Source organism: Trichechus manatus, unplaced genomic scaffold (genome assembly GCF_000243295.1).
Source record: "Trichechus manatus latirostris isolate Lorelei unplaced genomic scaffold, TriManLat1.0 scaffold00010, whole genome shotgun sequence".
Taxonomy (NCBI): domain Eukaryota; kingdom Metazoa; phylum Chordata; class Mammalia; order Sirenia; family Trichechidae; genus Trichechus; species Trichechus manatus.
In genome coordinates this window covers 20245576-20268391 of record NW_004443946.1, presented here as the reverse complement: position 1 = coordinate 20268391, position 22816 = coordinate 20245576, and the positions used below count along the sequence as shown (strand labels likewise).

The window sequence follows — 22816 nt, the reverse complement described above, 5'->3', positions numbered from 1 at the left end:
TTCTTTGGACTCGGGCAGACATGGCTGTGGCAGCATGCTTATCCATTTTCCCATTCTTGCCTATTCTGTGATATTCTTTGGACTCGGGCAGACATGGCTGTGGCAGCATGCTAGTCTATTTTCCCACTTTTGTCCTTTTGAATATATGCCAAATAAAACTTCTTTTTTTACTTTAAAAAAAAAAAATCCATAAGGCTTTTCTTCTTTAAGTGCCATAAAGCAGTTAAATCATCATCCCTGAGGGCTTCATATCTTGCTCTCCTCTCCTGCCCCACATTACACCCTGGCCTCTGCCTGAGTCCCTAACACCTACTGTAGAGCAGTAATAAATACAGAGCAAAGGTATTTTCAAATTATTACTTCATATACTTACTCGTGATAATGCTGTTTCTTGATTTTAATGTCAAATGCAGATGTACAGAATATTTTATGCTTCTAAAAAAACAACTTGTAAAAACTAAATTAAGTTACTTTTTACTTATATGATTCTCAATTGGTTTTCATTTCCTGTACGGTTAATGGATTTTTGGCAGAAAATATTGTTCACCACTCCTGGGTTATATATTAAAATACAGAATTAAATGATCTTCCCTCACACTCAAAAATCAATAAATATGTTATTCAGTCCCTACGGTGTAAAAGACACTGGGAAATAAGATGTGTAAAACAGGAGCTGCTCTTAAGATGGTTACTTATATTCTCTGCTATCCAAATCTAAGGTACACACATCCTCAATAATGCAACAAATTGTTTGGATTTCTAAAAAGTAATAGCATCAAACTCATGGGATCCACCCTTTCCTCTCAACCTCACAACAATTCTGCCTGCTGAAACACAGATTGCAGTTGGGCAAAACGTAAAATATGACAATGATCATTTATAAACAAACAACAACAAAAAGCCAAGGCCGTTACTGTCAAGTTGATTCTGACTCATAATGACCCCATTTGTTATAGAATAGAACTGCTCCATAGGGTTTTCTTGGCTGTAATCTTTATGGAAGCAGATCAACAGGCTTTTCTTCCATGGCATTGGTGGGTAGATTCAAAAAGTCAACCTTTAAATTAGTAGCCCAGTGAAAACCCTTGGCACCACCCAGGAATCTTCAGTTATTGATAAGCAGCCACCCATCAGCTCTGTGGGAGAAAGACCTGCCAATCTGCTTCCATGAAGATTACAGTCTAGGAAATTCTATGGGGTAGTTCTTCTTTGTCACATTGGGTTGCTATGAGTCGGAATCGGCATGACAGCACCTAACGACAACAACAATTAGATTATAACCAGTAAGAAAGAGGGAGAGAGTGAGGAGAAAAAACAAGGTAGAGAGGGAAAAAAAGATCTCTTTACTAAGTTGTCTGTTTTAGGATAACCAGGACCAAAGTTTAAGAAGAAAAACATGGATTTTTCTTATACTGAAAGGAACACTTAGACTTACTTAAAGAAATACCTATAAATTTGGTGAAACTAGAAAAACAATTTTAGACCTACACCAGTGTGGATGTCTGCACACCACCTAATACTCTGACCAGTTAAGCCAGTGCCAGGATAAAGTCAAGGATTCAAAACAGATCTTCTTGCTTCCTGGGCATTTTAAACAATTCGAGGAACATACGAATTAAAGGAGAGAAGAAAACCATTAACACCCAATGATATGCTTATCACCCCTTCCACCCCACCATTTGAAAGAAAGAAGCGTATACAGTCTATATCACTGTCCTTCTCCTTACACTGGTTTGCAGAATTCAGAACTAGAATTTCCCAACACTTCCTACCAGTTGGTTTCACAACAATTTGAACATGAAGACATTCACAGGCAATTTGTTTGAAATGCTTCTTCCTTCTCCAGCTGGATGCTTATTTGCACTGTTGTTGTTTTCCTCAAGGCGACAGTGACTAGACTTCCCAGCTGCTGGCGCTGGTTTTTCTGGGCCAGTTACAAAAGATAGGAAGCTGACAGTAGGCACGAAGAAACCTGTTTTTACCATCATGCTTTGTTGTGACCCGACAGGCAATAAGAAGCTGGGTGTCATATTTAGCCATGTCCCTTCCCTGTTCTTTAAAAACTTTATGGCTTTGTCCTCATTTATACATCTCAGCATGCTTCCTTCTTTTTACAACCTTTTCTACAAACCATAATGGAAAAGCTACCTCATGGCACTTTATATAACTCTACTCCTCTCAGGGGTTTTGCCTCTCAAGGCAAGTTGGCTTTAGAACCAAAGACCTACCCTATACTTAGCCTCCTGGGGGTTTGGCTCTCTTTCTTTTTTTCTTTAATTCCAACAACTTACCTTTCCAGAAGAGGGCTGCTTTCTCTGCTTAGTTGTTGAGAGTCTTTTTTGTTTGTTTGTTTGTTTGTTAACATTAATTTTCACATTAGGTATTGGCCCAAGGCTGCAGATCAGTTCTGCAAGTTTTCTAAAGATTTGCAGGTCCAGCCAGAGAAGCAGAGTCTGGTTTGCTTTTGTGGAGAAAGTGATACAGAGAGGTTGGGAAACTACTACCTAAAAATTCCAAGTTGCAAATCTTACTGAAACTATGCGGGGCTCAAATTCCATTTTTCTCCCCATCTAAGAAAAAGCTGATGCTAAAAAACTGTGTTTAAAGCTTCTAATATTTCTCAGCCGCCAGATATATTTTCCAAAATGGCATTCTGATCAGTATACAGTAATGCAAATGAATCACCAATAAAGCAATTATATTCCACTCAAGATATTCCTGTCCTAAAATTCAAAGGAAAGTGCTTGGCAAAATGCATTTTAGCATCTGCCAAACCCCAAACATTTAAAAACAAATCGTAATCCTAGGATGTTTTGCCAGACTCCAAACAGCCACTGCCCACCCCTCTTTGAGAATGTCTGCATGTTTCTGAACAGCTTCTACTTAGGCTTCCTGTTCTAAGTCCTGAAGTGTCAAAGGTCAGAAACTACCAACCAGAAAAGTAATAAAACTGAAACTCTAGGTAAATAAACTTCAAACTCCAAAGCTCTGTCAGACAGATTCACACACAGTTCATCTGTTGAGAGAAGATTTTTTCCTCCCATTCAAGGAGCACTTTAGTCTCGGAATTACGTTTCATTCAGCAAGGATCACCTACATTCTGACTCTTGTGGTTATTAGAGCAAATCATGGAGTGTTGAGAACTTGGCTCCCTCCATCTTAATAAAACCGTTCAAGTCCTCGAGGCAGTTAATCCGTGGAGGGCTTTGTGATCCTATCCCCTGACATGTTTGATAAATATGGAAATTGTAAAATGTTCTGACTTGTTAAAATTTTTTCAGACTGCTTAACATGCTGTTTGGCCTCAACACGCACAAAGTGCTGACTTGGCATGCCCTGGGATCCTCCAACACCTCCTCTATTGTGTACACACTGACAACCCCTCAAGCATAAATAAGGCACACTTCACAAAGAAATGTTTATTCTACACTCTAAGAGGGACTCTCCTTTTCTCAAGGAAACAAAAGTACGGCAAAGGGGAGGGAAGAAGGGTGTGTACAAAAAAAAAAAAAATGTGGCTGAAAGAAAAACTCAATTCTAAGCGACTGCAAAAGCTAAAGACCATAAAAAAATCTGGGTTGGCGATAGGTGTGTCTAGAGTTGCCTGATTAACAAATCTTTCAGTCTGAAATCGCTATGGTAAAAAAAACTACTATTCCTCTTTGTTTCTCACTTCACAAAATGTAATGAATAATATAGTTTTCCTTCAATACCTCCTATAATTCAAATGAGTCAACTCTCCCTCAACACTATTCAAAGTTAAGACAATGAAATACTATTATGACATGTATCTGGCCACCAGTGAGCAAGAAAGCAAGCTCTGGCCTCATAAATAGGTTTAACTTCTACTCATCTCAAATAACTAATCATGTTAGAGACTGAGTACAAACAATTATATAAATACCAAGAAAGAGGCCTATAACTGTACAAACTGGGTGCGGTGTCTAGAAACCCTGCAGACTCCTCTAGGCATAGGAATCAAAGGGAAACTCTGTGAAGAAACCACAAAGACAACAGACTTGATGAAATGCTGGTGACGCAGTGGAATGCTTCAGAATCTGCATCGAGCTACGCTCATCAGTCATAGCCATTACTGATATTCCAGATTCAACCATCAAATTCCCAACACTTTGACAACTTCCAAAAGATTGCCTTTATGGGGTCTCCTTAGGCTGCTGTTTGGATTAAACTACAATTATGAGACAAACAGCAAGAGTGGAAGGCAGTGGATGTAGGCAGAATGGAAACAGAGGCCTTATGGATGTATCAGGACAGAGGCAGGCACAACTTAGTAAAGAGGAAAATAATCAGTAAAAGAGCTGAGGGGCAGAGAAGTGGAAGGAAAAGACGCCAAGAGTCAGGCTGGTGTACACATTATTAAAACCATGGAGGAATAACTGAAAATTAGTTCTAGTTCTACCAGTGTTCAGGGCCTAGGTTCATTAAGGTAGGCAGGAAAAGGACAACCAGGCCGTTCCAAAAGGAAAGAACTTGAATCTATGGTTTCTAGGGAAGAAAACAAGGAGAGGAAAGGGTGAGAATGTTGACCTCTCAGCCTAGTCTTAGTACCCCATAGGAATGAAGGAAAGTGGTCCAAATGACAAAAGACGACTTTGGAATAAAAAAATAATCAAAATGACTGAGATTATTATCCCCTACCTTCCCATCAATACCAAGTTTCTTAACAATTGTTGTAGCTCAGAACATTATGTCATGAAGAGAATAACAGTGCACAGAGAAAACGAGACCAGCCAAACTAGTGACCAAGTCACTCATCTTATCCAAAGGGAGGCAGAATGCCCAGTGGTCTAGATCAGTGCTTCCCAAACCTTAAAACACGTGCAAATCCCCTGGGGATCTTGTTAAATGGCAGACGCTGATTCAGAAGGTCTGAAGTGGACCCAGAGCTTTTGCATTTATTTCCAACAAGCTCCCAGGTGATGCTGATGCTGCTGGTCCACAAACAACACTGTGAGTAGCAAGGGTTAGTATGAATCTTGGTCAGATTTAAGTTCTGGCTTTGCTTCATAAACATGGACAAGTTACTTAATTTCTGTAAGTCTCAGTTTCCCCATTTATAAAATGGAGATAGCAATGTCTACTTCATAAAGCTGATGTAAGGAATAAGCAAAAAAGTTTAGGCTAATGCCTAAAGAGCTCTGGTGGCACAGTGGTTAAGCGCTCAGCTGCTAACTGAAAGGTCAGCAGTTCGAACTCACCAGCTCCTCCTCCAGAGAAAGATGTCACTGTCTGCTTCCACAAAGATTACAGCCTTGGAAATCCTATGAGGCAGTTCAGCCCTGTCCTACACGGTCACTATTAATCGGAATCGACTTGATAGCAATGGGTTGAATACCTACTTACTACCATCACTAGCATAATGTTTCCTAAAGTAGATTGCACATATCACTGGTAATGCAAAGTCAAGCTTTTAACATTTTTAATCGTTAGGCATTATTTCAACAGTTGTTAGAAAAAATATAACTGTCATCTTAAATCCAAGATTTCATGGGTATTATCACTTATGATAAAGCTAAGCTTAAAAGAAAAAGTCAATTTAAATAATTACTAAGTAATTAAAAGTACAAGAGGTACACAGACATGACGAAAGTCATGAGGGTGATACTCAACTGACTTAAGTTTGGGAAACATCAGTTAACAAAGGGTTGTTAAACTCCTGGAAGGCAGGAGCCTGACCAGATTATCCTTTCATGAGGAGTGTGGATGTGATAGAGTTCTAATTATATTTCAATACCTTATGGATATTCAAGGCTTAAAAACCACACTTTCACCAAATAATATTCTTACCCATACTTAATTGTGCAGTATGCTATCATGGATCATCAAGCTATCCATAAGGTTAAGGGAAACAAAATAAAACAAGTTCCACTGAATACAATCATTTTTCCCCTTTGATACTTGATCAGTCTAAACTACCTCCCAACAATAGGCTAAATAATAGAATTATGTCCTCAAGGAAAGGAAAGCTATGATTTCATAAATCCAGTATTATCATATTTCTCTTTTCCCACAAGTTTTGTAAAACCAGTCTAAGGTAATTTGTGGTCAAAAGGATGAATGTGGATGACTAAACACTTTACAAACAAATTTGTCATACCCTTTAACAACCTTTAGAGCAAAGAGAGGAAGTCTGGGGCCATATATGAGTTGAAAAAGAGGCAGTATGTTTATGTTTATGAGTAGTATGGTTTTCAAAAGAGAACTATAAAAGGCTTCCTGAAGTATTTAGCATCTGATGTCTGACATGCTTTGAGCAACGTATCATTCTTACAGTTCTGTCATAGTTGGTTGATAGCTTCCCTCAGTGGTATGCTGATTTACATTTAAGAACTGGCTGGGGTGGGGTGGGGGGAAAGTGTGTGTGTATACGCACATATATACATACACACACGTACATATTAGAAAAGGAGCCTTGGTGGTGCAATGGTTAAGCACTCAGCTACTAAGCAAAAGGTTCGAACCTACCTACCCAGCAGGTCTGCAGGAAAAAAGACCTAGAGATCTGCTTCTGTAAAGATTACAGCCAAGAAACCCTATGGGGCAGTTCTATTCTGTCCAATGGGGTTGCTATGAGTTGGAACCAACTTGATGGCACCCAACAACAACAACAACAACATGGATTATCAATTTTACTGATATAAATAATGAATACTATACAATTTACAAATAATAAAATCTACAGTATTCTTTATTGTAACTTTTGCATAGCCAATTCATTCTCATAGAATGTTTTTGTTAATTTTTGCAGAATAGCCAGTCTAAGGCTGTAACTGACAAATGAGTATAGTTCTAAGGTCAATACTGGTTGGTATTTTTGTTTAAGTTAATGAGAAGAAAGTGAACTCAGACATATGTCAGAACTTCACCCATTCATTTGTCAATGAAGTAAGCCGCTTCTTTACTGAATTAGGTAAGTTTTCAAATATTAGAAGAATATTTTCTCAAGTTTTTTGTGCTATTCATAATACACCAGCTATAGAAATGATACACTTTAAAGTTTAATCTGCATTATTAACATTTTCTCTTCTACTTTCTTAGGTCTAGACAATCAACAAAATAATCAAACAATGATTTGTTGTCTTTTGCCAGTTTCCGTGGTGTTAATACTTCTACCAGGACTGATATCAAACTACCAACATGACTTCACTGAACATGGAGTTGGGACTAAATGTGCAATAGTATATACCATTATACAATATTAATAATACAGATACGATAGACATAAATAACGTCAAGAGCATAGATAATAATAAAATGTAGTAAAATAATTATGAAGTGATATATTTTGAGTATTTACCTTTGTTTTTAATATAAGTTAGTTAATTGTAAGTTTATATAGTTCAATACACTATGCATAATACACTTACGTATATACAGTAAGTGTATTATATTTAATAATATATAATTTATATATATATACACACACACAAACATGTATACATTTTTAACGATATCTGGCTTACAAAATTTCTGAAAATTTAACAATCAGCTCTCAGGTGCTAGAAGAGTCTGTCTCCAGAAACCACTGGCCACAAATCACATCCCACACAATTGTTGCTACTACTGCTAGATTTATATATTGTGAGTTTTCTAAGTTAAAAATCTCTTGGATAAATGTGATAAACTTCGTGTGCTGAAGAGACACCTGTACACATCGCAATTTGTATTTTTATATAGGCAAGTTTGTAGTTAACAATGGAAAACTTAAGAAACACCAAAGCCTTTAGGAAATCAACTAATAAAAACATCTTTGTGTCTCAAAATGTAGGCAATAGACAGTTGGAAAAAATAGGATATCAAGCTAAAAATAAACATTTGCATTGATTTTCACAAATAAAACTGATCAGAAAGACTTGATTTGCCAAAAGAACCAAAAATGAAAGAAATTGCTGCTTATAAATGAATTATAAAGATTCTTTTGATGAGACAATCACCACATTATGAACACTTTAGATGCCATCATTACCTGCCAATACCAACTTTTTAATTTGTAAAAGATAAAAGGGGAAGTTACAAGCAAATCTAAAACTATGTCACTGATTGCTCTGGTCAAAGTAAACCACTTAGAGAATTAGAAAACTTATCCTCAAAATGGTCATTTATGATGTTGACTAGCACTTTTAAAGAATTTCAAAAACAGGTCTTCATTGCCCTGATAAATTTTTGAAAAACTAAAAGCAGTTAAGTTGCTCTCGGTCCCCTGGAAAAGCTCAATTAACACGGACGAAAATTCAACTACCTCCCCTTTCATGGAGAACAGACTTGTGTGAACGACTTTCCAAAACCTACCATAAAATCCTATGAAATTGTTTATTTCAAAAGTAAATCTTCAAAGCTGAGGGAAACATACAGCACACACATTGTTTATCTCTCTACAAGATGGAGCATATGAAAAAATTTATAACTGTCAAGTGTTATTACGCTGCAAAACAAACGTGGATGAACACAAAAGGGATAAATATAGTGAGATTTGTTAACAAATTGGATTTGCTGGAGGCACACGGAAGAGTTTACAAAAATTGCCATGTTTAAAACATCAGCAGGACAGTGGTGCTAACCTGGATTTTAAAAGAAGATTGTATGCAATAGACTCAGCTGCTCCTTCTGAATTATAACACAAGTTTAGGCTTGCAAGCTAATTTGAGAAGCAGCCCTTTGAAAAAGAAGAAGAAAAACAATTCCTATCTTGTGTTAAAAATTCCAAATAAACCTTATGGCTACTCAAAGGGGCAGGAGGTGGAAGAGTAAAACAATTAAAATCATAAAATAAAATGAGTGAAATTGTTTCAAATAAAAATATAGTTTAAAATTGTATTAATAAAATAATTATTGCAAGGCAAACAAATTAGGTTTTTAAAAATTTTAATGTACAGCAATATAAATTACTGAATTAAGCCTATTTTAAATTTTAATCCATATCTGCAATGACTTTCATGTAAAAAAAAAAGGGGGGAGCACTAAACCTACATTTTATAATGTAGAATTTTGTGATTATCTCCTTAAATCCTTTCTTTCAGTGTAATCTATTACTGGAATAGACATTTCAAAAGTCTAATTTTCACACATAAAGCTTTAATTAAGAAATAATAGTGTCTTTAATATTTCTCAATATCAGCAGTGCACAAAAATTCTTCTAAATCAAGTATAAAGAGAGAAAAGCAAATAAAAGAACTCTCTTGTTATTTGTTGAAAGCTTACACGTACTAAATACAGAGGATTAAATAAGGCTTGAATGTTCTTTCTATTTTCTTCAGTCCCCTGGTCATAACTTTAACAGGCAAAGAATAACTAAACAGCAAAACTCTTGGACGAGAGCACATACTTTCCACACACCCTAAATGTCAAAGGCCTGTTTAGAGAAAGGCCAGTATACTGCATCTTAGATGTAAGAGTCAGGATTAGGAGATGTTTCTGACTAAAGAATCTGTTTCTGCCTCTACCACTGCCTCATCTTGTAACCTTGATGTAGAAATTTATCTATTCTTCACTTGGCTTTAAAAATAAAAATGGAGCCACATTACCTCTATTAACTCCCTAGTACATTGTGAGGCTACAATAAATAATGCCCATAAGAGCTTTGATCTCTCAGAAAAAAAAGAAAAAAAAACGGAATTCTGACATAGGCAGGAGAGGTTTTAGAGACTCCTGAGTTCAGGATGGAACACAAGGAATGGATAAACCACCGATAACTGGAAAACGGCTGTTAACCCTTTTTATTTATTTTCCAGTTAAAAATGGTCTTTGAAATTAAGCCCACAAACTGTCATCTTGATCATATTCAATTTCCACTCCTATAACATGCACTTATGCCATGACTACAAATTATAACTTCTGAGCAAGTAAGAGACAGCTTGAGTAACTAGACTTACACGATTAGAAAACCAGAAGAAAAATCTGGGTACTTAATTTCTAGTCCTGGCTCCTCCTGACACTAAAAAAAAAAAAAAAAAAGAGGAATTTAGAAAGTAAGGGGGAAAAAATGATTTCAGGCCTTCTGATAAGGAATGCTGGTTGTGCAGTGGTTAAAGCGCTCAGCTGCAAACTGAAAGGTCAAGGGCTTGAATCCACCAGCTGCTCCATGGGGGAAAGATGCAGCAGCCAGCTTCTGTAAAGATTTAAAGCCTTGGAAACCCTATGGGGCAGTTCTACTCTGCCCTATAGGGTCACTATGAGTGGGAATTGACTTGACGGCAGTGGGTTTTTTTCCTCCCGTGAGAAGTCATCAATATGGCTGCCAAGATTTCTTGGTGGGAAAATGATTTTGTAAGTTGAAACAACTGTACTTAATTGAACCTTAGTTCCTAGATATGTGCCAGTATTTGCATTTAAGTTATTAAGGACTGGGACATAGTGTTTCCAATTGACTCTTCTCTATAAAAGATGTCATCTCTAAAATACATATAATTTATATTTTTTAACTACTGATGTATGATGATAGTAATAGCTTACTTCTTTTTTCCCTAGAAGTCAGATTCACAATAGCTATACATTCTAAACATCAAATACTTAACTTCATACAATAACATACTGTATGACAACAGAGTAGCATTTAGAGACATAATGTGATATGAAATTACACATGATAAACGAGGAGGGAATAGCTGAGTACATAAACAATCTTAGCAAAACTTCCACATATTGATATAATCTGTGTTTGTTCCACTGACCACAATCTTGAGACTTAGGGTTTGAAATCTATCACAGAACCAATAAACCAGTTGCCTTCGAGTCGATTCTGACTCAGGGCAACCCCATGTGTGTCAGAGTAGATTTTCAGAATTAGATTACCAGGCCTTTCTTCCAAAGAGCCTCTTAGTGGACTCAAACCTCCAACCTTTCGGTTAGCAGCAGAGCACATTAACCGTTTGCACTACCCAGGGGCCCAGACAGTCTTTAATGATTATCAGCCTCTAGGAAGCAGTGATAGATCACTTTAAACTTCTTCTAGCTTCTACTAATTTCGATACTTTCTTTGTTTACAAGGAAAACTGAAGGTGGTATTATGTTTTTATTATAAGTCTCAATCTATTTCATTAGTAAGACATTTTTACCTTTATGCATACAAGGAGTCCTGTGGTGATAATTCAACCAGTGTTGTAACTCCTGAGAAGTACTGGAGGTGTTAGAAACAAAAGCACAAATGGCCATCTGCATATTGCCATCCTCCTGAGCGCTCTCTTTTGAGTGGAGGAAACTGGAGAGTCTAAAGGCTCAATGCTCCAAAGGATTACAGAAGAAACTGTGTTCCATTAAATGAGAAATGTGGTGCTATTTGTCACATTTGGGAAAGAATGAATATAAGCTTTCGTCTAGCTACCATTTCCTATGCTGATTGCTGGCTAATTTCTCATGGCAATGGTTAAGAGGCAAAAAGATACCAAAAGCAATCCAAGTCCCAGTTTGTTAACAAAGAATGTAATACTGAAACTTCTATTAAGGTTTTAGTATTTTTTAATTCCTTGATCTAATTCCTGGGACTTTTAGGTTTCTAGACTTACTATATTAAGAATTTCATTAGTAATATTTTTATAAAAGAAAGCTCTGCTATGCTTTAATTTTTATATACAATTATGGTAATTAGCACATTGTAAGAACACAAACTTTTGCTTTTTAAGGTTTATTTTTACTATTTCTTTATCACTTTTTAGCATACCACCATTGCTTTCACAACGTAAATAGTATACATCAAACAAATTAAATGTCAAATTTCATTACCATAGTTCATGCTAATAGTGGGACTTTCAGGTGTTTAGAGCTTTTTTGGTTAACATTCAGTGGAAAAGTACCAGATGGTATATAACTCTAGAGTTGAATTTTAAGGGATTACCTAATACATATACTACGAACTGAGCTGAAGAAAAATTCAAGCTTCAAGCTGAAATATTAAAGGATTCTATTGGCAAAATATTCAACAACACAGGAAGTACCAAAGGAGGATGGAAGGAATACACAGAGTCACTGTACTAAAAAAGAATTGGTCAACATTCAAATATTTCAGGAGGCAGCATATGATCAAGAGCTGATGGTATTGAAGGAAGAAGTCCAAGCTGCACTGAAGGCACTGGTGAAATACAAGGCTCCAGGAATTGATAGAGTATCAATTAAGATGTTTCAACAAGGGATGCAACGCTGGAAGTGTTCACTCATCTATGCCAAGAGATTTGGAAGACTGCTACCTGGCCAATGGACTGGAAGAGAGCCATATTTGTGACTACGCCAAAGAAAGGCGATCCAAAAGAATTTGGAGATTACAGAACAATATCATTATTATCACATGCAAGTAAAATTTTGCTGAAGATAATCCAAAAATGGTTGCAGCAGTACTTTGACAGCAAACTGCCAGAAATTCAAGCCAGATTCAGAAAAGGACATGGAACGAGAGATATCATTGCTGATCTCAGGTGGATTTTATCTGAAAGCAGAGAATACCAAAAAGATGTTTAACTGTGTTTTATTGACTATGCAAAGGCATTCTACTGTGTGGATCATAACAAATTATGGATAACATTGCAAAGAATGGGAATTCCAGAACACTTAATTGTGCTGATGCAGAACCTGTATATAGACCAAGAGGCAGACTTTCGAACAGAACAAGGGGATACTATGTGGTTTAAAATCAGAAAAGATGTGCATCAGGGTTGAATCTTTTCACCATACTTATTCAATCTGTATGCTGAGCAAATAATCCAAGAAGCTGGGCTATATGAAGAAGAACAAGGCATCAGGATAGGAAAAAGACTCATTAACAACCTGTGTGATAGTTAAGATTGTGTGTCAACTTGGCTGGGCCATGATTCTCAGTGTTTTGGCAGTTGTATAATGTTGTGATCACTTCCCTGTTGACATTTGATACGTGATCATCCCCATGATGGAATCTGCTGAGTGGTACTGGCAGGAGCGGGGCCTGTGGTGGTCCATCACCCCCTCAGCCTTCATCTCTCCACCCTCTACCACCTACTTCCTTCCTGTTCACCTTGCTACGGCTTTTGGTGTCTTCTGGATCCTGCAGCTGCCTCTTGCTCATCTGACCTCCGTTCTTTGGACTTGAGCTAGCAGCTAACCTGCTGATCTTGGTATTCATTGATCTTCACAGCCTGTGAGCATGAGTCCTGCTCTCCAACCTGCTGATCTTGGGTTCGCCAGCCCCTGCAGCTATGTGAATCAGGAGAAGCCTTGCAGTCTTGCCTGCCGATCTTGGGATATGTCAACCTTCACAGCCTATGAGCAAAAGCCCTGCTCTCCAACCTGCCGATCTTAGGTTCACCAGCCCCTGCAGCTACATGAATCAGGAGAAGGCTCTATCCTGATCCACGGACTTGGGACATTCCAGCCTCTACAATCAAGCTGTTTCCTTGATATAAATCTCTCTATATGTATATTTATTTATACGCTTTACTGGTTTTGCTTCTCTAGAGAACCCAGCCTAAGACAACCTGCAATATGCAGATGACACAACCTTGCTTGCTGAAAGTGAAGAGGACTTGAAGCACTTACTGACGAAGATCAAAGACTACAGTCTTCAGTATGGATTACACTTCAACATAAAGAAAACAAAAGTCCTCACAACTGGACCAATAAGCAATATCATGATAAATGGAGAAAAGATTGAAGTTGTCAAGGATTTCATTTTACCTGGATCCACAATCAACACCCATGGAAGCGGCAATCAAGAAATCAAACAACGTATTGCATTGGGCAAATCTGCTGCAAAAGACCTCTTTAAAATGTTAAAAAGCAAAGATGTCACTTTAAGGACTAAGGTGTGCCTGACCCAAGCCATAGTGTTTTCAATCGCCTCATATGCACGCAAAAGCTGGACAATGAATAAGACTGAGGAAGAATTGATACCTTCGAATTATGGTGTTGGAGAAGAATACTGAATATACCATGGACTACCAAAAGAACAAACAAATCCGTCTTGGAAGAAGTAGAGTGAGAATGCTCCTTAGAAGCAAGGATGGTAAGACGTCGTCTCACATACTTTGGACATGTTATCAGGAGGGACCAGTTCCTAGAGAAGGACATCATGTTTGGTAAAGTAGAGGGTCAACAAAAAAGAGGAAGACCCTCAACAAGATGGACTGACACAGTGGCTGCAACAATGGGCTCAAGGAAAACAATGATTGTGAGGATGGTGCAAGACCGGGTAGTGTTTCGTTCTGTTATACTTGGGGACACTAGGAGTAGAAACCGACTCGACGGCACTTAACAAACAACAATATTTTCTGATATTTTTATCTAAAAGGAACTGCATTTCTAGTATAATTTTGTCAGTAATTTTAAATGTTTTTTTTAAAGATACTGACAGTTCAAACATTAGAAAAGAAAAACAAGGTTGGGGTTATACGCACCACCTTGTTTAGATCTGAGCTGGTAAGTAAAATACAATCCATGGCTGATCTCAAACAACTCAAATTTTCTATGTATTTTTTAGAATGAAAAAGAAATCTAACACATTTTCAAATGTCTAATAAATATTTCAACACCTAAAAATAAAAATAATTACTGCAGCAGAGATAGCTAATTGCCACCCCATATCCATTTTCACCCTTTTCCTAGTAATAAGAACCCTAATTCTTTCTTAGTACATTGATGCCTAGCCAAAAGAGAACACTTGCTGGTCATTCTTGCAGATAGCTGTAGCCATGTAACTAAATTTTAGACAAACAGAAAGTCGTATGTTCAATTTCCCAGAAGTGTCCTTAAAAGGAAGGGGCACACTATTCTTTGCTCTTCTCTCCTCCCTGCTAGCTGTCAAGTTTATACAATGGCTGAAGCTTTAGCAGCTATCTTGTACCACGAGAGAACAGGTAAGGTTGAGGGAGCAATAAGATAGAAGTCCCTTTTCTATTATATGCAGCCGACCTACAGCTAACCCGAACTGATAAAATTACCTCCTAAATCATTGTACGTCCCAACATATTTTATATCCAGTTCTGTAACTTTGTCAACAATGGTCATAAAAAGAATAAATTACTGAAATTGGTAAATAATAAAAGGTTTCCAAGTCCAATGGTCTTTTCTCAACCTTCTTCCTACTTGAATTCTCTATAGAATCTGACAATGTCAGCCATTCTCCCTTTCTGAAACTCTTTTCTCCATTGAATTGATATTTTGTAGGTTTTGTTTCCCATCTGTTTGCTGGCTCCTTCTCAGTTTTCTTGCAAGGCACCTTTAGAATCTGGTGGTCAATTTTCTAAACCGTTCTGACCAGGATTAAGTTTTTTTTGTATGTGTTTAAAGGCTGTTTCAGTAATCAAAAATTCCCTAAAGAGTGCCTAATAGCTAACCATTTATTGAATGCTTACTATATGCTAGGGACTTTACATATTTTTTCTCTAATCTTTTCAGCAATCCTATACAGTAGAGATTACTATATTTATTTCAGAGATGAGAGGCTGAGGCACAAAAAACAATCACCTAAGTTCCCAGAGCTGGTAAGTGAAAGAGTCAGACTTTGAACCCCAGCTTACTGACTCCAAAATTCATTGTCCATTAATATCCTGTGGCACACACAAGTCTCTGTTTCAAGGAGTTTACAGTGTCTTATAGAAACAATCGAGGCAAATAAAAAGTTGAAGAACACAGAAGTGTAATAATACTACATGACAAAAATCCTCACAACTGGACCGATGCAACATCATGATAAACGGAGAAAAGACTGAAGTTGTCAAGGATTTCATTTTACTTGGATTCACAATTAACACCCATGGAAGCAGTAGTCAAGAAATCAAACGACATATTGCACTGGGCAAATCTGCTGCAAAATACCTCTTAAAAGTGTTGAAAAGCAAAGATGTCACTCTGAGGACTAATGTGCACCTGACCCAAGTCATGACATTTTCAATCATCTCATAGGCATGCAAAAGCTAGGCAATGAATAAGGAAGACCAAAGAAGAACTGATGCCTTGAATCATAGTGATGGTGAAGAATACTGAATATACCATAGACTACAGAAGAATAAACAAATCTGTCTTGGAAGAAGTAAAGCCAGTTTGCTCTTTGGAAGCGAGGATGGCGAGACTTTGTCTCACATACTTTGGACATGTTATTAGGAGAGACCACTCCCTGGAGAAGGACATCATGCTTGCTAAAGTAGAGGGTCAGCAAAAAAGACGAAGATCTTGACAAGATGGATTGACACAGTGGCTGCAACAATGGGCTCAAACATAGCAACAACTGTGAGGATGGCACAGGACTGGGCAGTGTTTCATTCTGTTGTACACAGGGTCTCTATGAGTCGGAACCAACTTGGCAGCACTTAACAACAACAATATGACAAAAATACTAAAGAAATAATAAGAAGTACTATGAGTCAGTAGGAGAGAGAGATCATTCTGAATTCAAGAGATCATAGAATGCTTCTATTTCTCCCCCCAAAAAGTATAGAGAATTACTTTAAACCAAATTCCTGCTAAAACCCATCTGCATCCACACACAGTCAATAAAGCAGTTAAAGACATTACAACCTTGGGATAAAGATAAAACTTAATAGAACTTGCTTTGACATTTAAATTAGTACTTTCAAAGTCATCAATAAAGTATTTTCCATCTACAAAGAATGCCACAGGTAGTTTGTTTCACTGCATCTTAATCTTCACAGGGGAAAAAAGAATCACACAGAAGATCAGCTTTTCTAAATTGTGTACTAAAGTTAACCTGTTATTGACTAAGAAGGGACAGGGGAACACTGTTAAAACTATTTTCTGGAAGTGTGTGAAATGAGATTATGTGCTTGTATCTGAAGATATGTAATTTGAAAAGGTCTGAGAAATTCCTTCACAAAGTAAGAAGAGCTATAAATGGTCAAATGAAATTTTAACAATGAATAGGTTAAACAGGAATATGAGACACACATGACTCAGATTCAATTTTGGAACAGTATACTTTCAATTATCAAAAGAGACCAGTGGAGTATCTTAGATGGCCACTCACAAGCTTTTAACACCCCAGATGCTACTCACCAAAGTAGAATGCAGAACATTTTCTTTATTAACTGTTATGCCAAATGAGCTAGATATTCCCCAAGACAATGGTCACCACAGCCCTCAGCCCAGTAACTTGGTCCCTCAGGGAGTTTGGATGTATCTATGGAGCTTCCATGACTTTGCCTTGGGCAAGATGTGCTGGCTTCCCCAGTACTGTGTACTGTCTTACCCTACACCAAAGTTAACACTTACCTATTGTCTACTTAGTGTTTTTCCATCCCCAACTCTCCCCTCCCTCATAACTATCAGATTGTTTCTTTTTGTGGGTAAATCTTTTTATGCCTTTTTATAGTAGTGGTCTCATACAGTATTTGTCCTTTTGTGATTGACTTATTTCACTCAGCGTAATAACCTTCAGATTCATCCATATTGTGAGATGCTTCGCAGATTCATCATTGTTCGTTATCATTGCTTAGGATTCCATTGTGTGTATGTACTTACAGTTTGTTTATCCATTCTTCTGTTGATGGGCATCTAGGTTGTTTCCATCTTTTTTGCTATTGTGAACAATGCTGCAACGAACATGGGTGTGCATATGTCCATTCGTGTGACGGCTCTTATTTCTTTAGGATATATTCCTCGGAGTGGAATTGCTGGATCATGTGGTATTTCTATTTCTAGCTTTTTAGAAGCACCATATGGTTTTCCAACATGGTTGTACCATTTTGCATTCCCACCAGCAGTGCGTAAGAGTTCCAATCTCCCTGCAGCCTCTCCAACATTTTTTTTTTTCTGTTTTTTGATTCATGCCCGTAATGTCAGGGTGAGATGGTGTCTCATCGTGGTTTTGATTTACATTTCTCTTATGGCTAGTGATCACGAGCATTTCCTCATGTATTTGTTAGCCGCCTGAATGTCTTCTTGGTGAAGTGTCTGTTCATATCCTTTGCCCAATTTTCATTGGATTATTTGTCTTTTTGTTGCAGAGGTGTTGTATTTTCCTGTAGATTTCAGGGATTAGACCTTCGTCGGGTTCATCATAGCCAAAAATTTTTTCCCAGTCGGTAGATTCTCTTTTTATTGTTTTGGTGAACTCTTTTGATGAGCTTAAGTGTTTAATTTTTAGAAGATCCCAATTATCTAGCTCATCTTCTGGTGTTTGCGTATTGTTACTTATGGTCTGTATCCTGTTAATACTGTGTATTAGGGCCTCTAGCATTGACCTTATTTTTTCTTCTGTGATCTTTATAATTTTTGGTTCTACATTTAGGTCTTCGATCCATTTTGAATTAGTTTTTGTGTATGGTGTGAGGTATGGGTCCTGTTTTATTTTTTTACACAAGGACATCCAGTTTTGCCAGCACCATTTGTTAAAGACTGTCTTTTCCCCATTTGATGGACTTTGGGCCTTTGTTGAAGATCAGGTGACTGTAGGTAGATGGATTTACATCTGGGTTCTCAATTCTGTTCCATTGAGCTTGAAATATGTTCAACAATCACTCATACTAAGTTTTATTTCTACATCAGCTATTAACGAAAAAAGAAAAGAAAAGAGAGGGGAAAAAGAAGAAAGAAAGAAAAGAGAAATTTTCTCTTTGCCCCTGATAAAATACCTTAATTATAATGGAGATGAAAAGACCATCCAAATTGCTTACTTTACCGATAAACAATTCTGATCTCAATTACAAATGAAGGAAAAGACAGTCATTAGGTAATCACACCAAGACTGTGATATTGTATTTATTTTCTTAAGAGGATACAGAATCAATTTATCAATAAAGTTTAGTAAGTCAGTCCAAGATTGTTGTCAAATACAATATTATTCATAATTTATTCATTAACTCGGGTATTCTCATAAAGAAATTCCAACTAATTACCACACCCCAGCTCTAAGAATAGGTAAGGATGGAATCTTGGAGGCCTGACCACTTCAATTATTTGAGAAATTACTTATTAGAAACTGTGCCTATCGTAAGCCCATTCTAATATAGATTTGTACAAAAAAATACAAATATGTATTTGAAATTTTTTAAATGTTAAATAATACTATGCACATTAAAAAAGATGACAGTCAACTCTTTGTTATCCATGAAGGTCAGAGAAAGTTGTATTCTGGTTAATCCAATATTCTGATTCAGGTTCCTCATCTGTAAAATAAAACTGTTATGGATTAAATGAATTAATATTGGTAAAGTACTTAGAATAGTGCCTGGCATATACATTAAGTGCTAGATAAGCGGTTATTAAATAAATATAGTAACATAATTGTGGCAGATGGTATTTTCCACAAATGGCCTTGGTCATATTTCTTATTCCACATGCTCTTCTAGAACCTTGCCACTCCCCATCAAAGATGCAGTCTAATTTTCTCCCCTTGAATCTAGGTGGGCATGTGACTGTACGGACCAACAAAGTAAAATGGAAATGATATTCTCTGACTTTCAATACTACCCCACAGAAAGGCTACAGTACAGCTCCTGTCTGGTTCTCTCTCTTTTTGGAATGTCTGCTCTAAGAAAACCAGACCCACTTAATGCAGCCCAAACTAGTCCATTTGGAGAGATCACACAGACAGGCCCATGTGGAGAAGAACTGAGGCCATCCAGCCAGCAGCCAGCAACAATTGCTAGACAATGACTGAAAGAGCCTTCAGATGATTACAGCTCCCAGCCTTTGAGTTTTCCATCCTCTGACAATGTGGAAAAAGACAAATCATCCCAGCAGTGTCCTGTCCAAATTCCTGAACCACAGAATCTATGAGCATAATTGGTTGTTCTATACCAAGAAGTTTCTGGGGTAATTTGTTGCACAACCACAGGCAAAGGAACAATAAAATTGCCACACTTAAAAGATTTGCATTTTAACAAAAATGAAAAAAAAAAATTTCAATTGGCTTACAAAATTAAATATAATGCAAATAGGACAGAGATAAAATAGAAAACTCACAAAGTAGAAACCAGGGCTTCGAACCAGTTCAGTCATAGCCAACAAAGTGAAACTGGATCAAACCCGAATTTTTACAATCTGGGTGATCCAGAACAATAACCGGGACAGGAACAACTATGAGTTGAAGCCCTGGAATGGGAGACTCAGAAGAGGCGTAGTGAGCCCTTTCAGGAGCCTGATGCGTGAGATTGGATTACTGGCAGAACTGTGGAGAGCAACACACATTCAGAATGGTGCAGTTGGCCACCACCTTTGAGCAGGGCACTGCTGTTCCCGATTCTGCTCAAAATCCTATGGCCAAGAGATTTGGTTGCTATGCAACATATATGCTGCCCTTATTTTCTAAGAGGGAGATTAGGTTTCTAGCACGGCTTCGACCTGTAATTTTTCCCATTCCTGTTATCTTGCCAGTTCACCCAATTTTTAAAAATTCGGGTCTGTTCCTGTTTTGCTTCCTCGGCCATGACAGAACTAAGAAGAACCAGTTCAAAGCCCTAGCAGAAACAACTGTCAGGCATCCAACATATTATTATAACAACAGCAACAGCTAATATTTATTGTCCTCTGTGTGTTGCTGTTGTTGTTAGGTGCAGTTGAGTCAATTTCAACTCATAGCAACCTCATGTGACAGAGCAGAACTGCCCCATAGTATTTTCTAGGCTGTAATCTTTATGGGAACAGAACGCCATGTCTTTCTTCTGAGGAGCCAGTGAGTGAGTTTAAACCATAAACTGCCATGTGTACGGCACTGTAAAAAAGACTCTAATTTAATGCTCCTAACAATCCTATAAGGACACAGGTATTATCTCTATTTTATATATCACATGTAAACAAGAAATAAATACCCTAAAATTGAAACTATGAAAGACCTATTTTCATTTTGCCTTATTGGTTCACATGGCACTTTCTGGATTCTAGTAATGGATCATCATCATGATCATTGCTAATATACTTTAGGAGTTGGTAAACTTTTTCTTAAATAGCCAGATAGGAAATATTTTAGGCTTTGCAGGCCACATATGGTCTTTGTCAAATATTCTTTATTTTTGTTTGTTTTTTATAACTCTTTAAAAATGTGGAACCATTCTTAGCTTGCAGGTGGTACAAAAACAAGCCTTGGGCCAGCTGCTGGGCCATAATTTGTCCAATAGACCATTGGAGCTATAGAGAAATGTTGAATACTAGAAGTTAAAATTAATAAATCCATTTTTATTATAATATTTATAATAGTATCTACAGTTATACCAAATTAAGAAAACATAATTTCTGGCTCCAGCCTATTATTTTCCACTAAAAGCACAATACAAGTGTGTCTCAACTATGTCTGTCGGTGAGTGAAAATGCAGACCATAATTTCCATTACTAATAAATGTCTCTTCATAATTGACATTCACCTACTTTGAAAAGGTTATGTAGGAATCTGGAATGCTGTCTGAAAGAAATAATCTCTCTAGGGGCTAACTGCTTCTCCAGGCATCTACGTAGATATATCTCTATGTTTGTTTATTGAGATTCATGACAGCCCAGTGTCATTGATACAAAACTGAACACTTCTAACCTTCAATGTCAATGATTTGCAAGCAAATGTTTATTATTCTTGGCAGTAAATGATGGAAACTGGTAAGAAACAGCCAGACTACCTTCATATGTAAGTGTACTGGAATTTTTAGGGAACAGTTCCTCCTAGTAAATTTGTCCGCACACAGCTTAATCAACCAAATTTACAGCTGTTAACAGGTTGTGCCTCTATATTCTCGAACATATAAATAAACTTCTTAATCAGAACAAAAACAGGTTCAGAGTCTAGTTGTTTAAACTGGAATTGGTACAGCCAATGCCTAACTGTAGTTAAAACGACTGTCAAGGAGAATCATAATCTTAGTGCAAAAGTTGTTTTTCAGTTTCCTCAAAGCTACAAAGATGCTGCTCGGCAAACATTTCTGTGATCACCTAAAACCAAAGCTACGTGATCTCATTTAAAAGAAGATGCCCAATCTAATGCCAAATCAAACACGTATGTTTTAAAATTTGAGGTTCTAAATTAGGAAGAGGCTAATTAAATCCAAATTGGAAGGGGAAAGGTTTTTGACAGCCTGTAAATCAGAGGGCCCTTAGAAGCTGAAATGAGTATGGGAGTGGGGAAATGAAGTCATGTATATAAAAAATTGTATCCATTTTGCTCAGGAATGTAAAAGTAAATAAAGTTTAAGCAAGTTAAGGACTAATGAGTATAGGTTCATAGACAGCCCCCTTTACAAACAGAATAGATACGAGTTAATTGATGGTAGCAAAAGGTGTTGGTCACAACCATGTTAATAAAACTAGTTGCCTTGCTGAATTAATTAGTTAAAAAGTCATCAGAGAGAAATAATCAATTCAGTCATTTAAAAACCACAGCTAGCCAATTTATATCTCCAATTTGGAAAGCTCCTGGAAAATGAGAAGTATTTTTCCAAGCATCTGATATTTTTTACTGTTTTGCACAACTTTCTATATTTCTTTCATCCAAAAGATCAAAGTGCATCATATGTATTACTTTGTATTAAGTACAGACAAAATAGAGCAGCTAACCATACAGAAAAATCTATCACCCATAAATATAGCACATTTTGAACCCTATTACCATATAATTGATAAACTCTATTATTATAAATTGAATTTAAACAACACCATGCCCTGTATGAAACCTAAATTTTATGATAGAGACTTCAGTGCTATAACATCTGACAAATTCCTCTTTTCTTCAAATTATTCCAATGTGACTTCAAACTAAGTGCCTGTAGTAGAAGCTGATCAGAAGAAACAACTCAGGTGCATACCTTTTCAAAGTACTGGGAAGGGGCCCAAAAACATTTAAAATAATGACATTTAAGCAACAATCTCTATTTATAAGTATCTGAATTCTTCTGACGTAGGAAAT

The 22816-nt window shown here is 37.0% G+C and overlaps 1 protein-coding gene across 2 annotated transcripts in view; it reads right to left on the bottom strand.

Annotated features, from left to right (window-relative positions):
* RAD51B (RAD51 paralog B) overlaps window positions 1–22816 on the bottom strand; it is a 692596-nt gene that overhangs the window by 502482 nt on the left and 167298 nt on the right. The window lies entirely within an intron of this gene.